Source organism: Alexandromys fortis, unplaced genomic scaffold (genome assembly GCF_014885135.2).
Source record: "Alexandromys fortis isolate MF-2015 unplaced genomic scaffold, M_Fortis_MF-2015_v1.1 scaffold_360, whole genome shotgun sequence".
NCBI classification, from domain to species: Eukaryota; Metazoa; Chordata; class Mammalia; order Rodentia; family Cricetidae; genus Alexandromys; species Alexandromys fortis.
Genome location: NW_026068238.1, coordinates 447,753 through 450,003, shown reverse-complemented (window position 1 = coordinate 450,003; position 2,251 = coordinate 447,753).

The following is a 2,251-nucleotide window of genomic DNA, read 5'->3' as shown; positions in this document are numbered from 1 at the left end:
ATGAAAGAGTCTGCAAGACATTCTTCCGGACAAGCAGATAGTGACTGCCTTTGAAATTTCCTGTTTCATGGAAATGTCTGCTGGATACTATGGGCCTGTAGGCCAAAGATGGATGCCCCAACGGTACCGAAGAACTTTGGGTGACTGTCCAGGCAGCGAAATGTCTCTGTCATTTCTAGAGTTTTGGACTTCTTGGTTACTTAGGTATTATTATATCCTTCTGGAGTCTTTGATGGAGTTGAAGAATGGATAGTTATAGTTTTCCTTAGTTATGATAAAAGATAAAATATATATAAATATTGTAACTATAATTCTTGCTTGATAACTGTTTTGTTATATGTAATTTTACTATGTTAAAGTTAAAGCCTTTCTTTTTTGTTTAAACAGAAAAAGGGGAAATGATGTGGGAGTGATTTCTTATTAATAAAGAAACTGCCTTGGCCCATTTTATTGGTTAGAACATGCGTGGGTGGAGTAAACAGAAGAGAATGCTGGGAGAAAGAAGCTTAGTCGAGAGTCGCCATGGTTCTCCCACTCCAGACAGACGCAGGTTAAGATCCTCCCTGGTAAGCCACCTCGTGGGCTACACAGAATATTAGAAATGAGTTAGAACAATATGTAAGAGCTAGCCAATAAGAGGCTGGAACTAGCCTGGCCAGGCAGTGTTTAAAAGAATACAGTTTCCGTGTAATTATTTCAGGCATAAGCTAGCCATGTGGGCGGCTGGTTGCTGGGGACGCAGCCCCGCCACTCATAATGCAACAGTCTCCCTTGCTCATATATTTCATTCTGCCTCTCTTCAGTGGGATCCCTGGAGCTCAGCCTGGTGCTTGGTTGTGGATCTCAGTATCTGATTCTGTCAGTTGCTGGATGAAGTTTCTATGATAATATTTATGGTATTCACCAATCTGAGTACAGGGGAAGGCCAATTTAGGCACCCTCTCTTCTATTGCTAGGAGTCTTAGCTGGGGTCAAACCTGTGTATTCTTGGGAATTTCCCTGGCACCAGATTTCTCCCTATCTCCATAGTGACTCTCTCTATAATGATACCTTTTTTACCGCTCTGCCAGTCAGTCCCTCTCCCCCTCTCAATCATCCCATTCCCTCATGTTCTCATTACCCATCTCATCCCCCTTAATGATTCCCCTTTGCTCACATTTTACCCACCAGATCTCATCTAATTTCCCTTCCCTGGGTGATCCATGTAGCCCTCTTAGGGTGTCCCTTGTTACTTAGCTTCTCTGGAGCCATGAATTGTAGTCCTGTTATCCTTTGTTTAACATCTTAATACCCACTTATGAGTGATTAGATACCATATTTGTCTTTCAAGTTTGGGTTATCTCACTCTGGACAGTGTTTTCTAATTTCATCCATTTGTCTGCATATTTCATGGTGTCATTGTTTTAGTATAGCTGAGAAATACTCCATTGTATAAAAGTGCCATATTTTCATTATCCATTCTTCAGTTGAGGGGCATCGAGGTTGTTTCTAGGTTCTGGCTATTATGGATAATGTTTCTACGAATTGTTGAGCAAGTATCCTTTGGTATGATTGAGAATCCTTTGGGTATATTCCTAGGAGTAGTATTTCTGGGTCTTGATGTAGATTGATTCCCAATTTTCTGAGAAACAGCCATACTGATTTCCAGAGTGGCTGTACAAGCTTTCACTCCAACCAGCAGTGGACAAGTATTCCCCTGAGTGTATCAACATACTATACTAATTACAGTGAAGTCAATGGGCTAGCATAAGTTAAATGTTTTTGTACTATATGTTTCTTCTATGTCAGTTTTCCAATAGACAGAATAAAATGACACCTTTCTGAACTTAGGAATTGCTTATTATCCTAGTCTGAAGAACAATAGAAATAAATGAATTCATAAACCAGGTAAATAATTTAATCAATAAAATAATAAAAGCTAATTATTATACCTAATAAGTTTCCCATTAATCACTTTATATAGAGAGCCTATATATAAATATATAAAATACAATGGTTTATTTTCTTTTTTTGTTGTTGTTTCTTTTTTTGTTTGTTTGTTTTTTAAGACAGGGTTTCTCTGTGGTTTTGGAGCCTGTCCTGGAACTAGCTCTTGTAGACCAGGCTGGTCTCGAACTCACAGAGATCCGCCTGTCTCTGCCTCCTGAGTGCTGGGATTAAAGGCGTGTGCCACCACCGCCCAGCTTGGGTGTTATCTTTATAAAAGAAGTGTTGTAATGATGTCTCACTTAAAACAATAGAAAAGAACCCA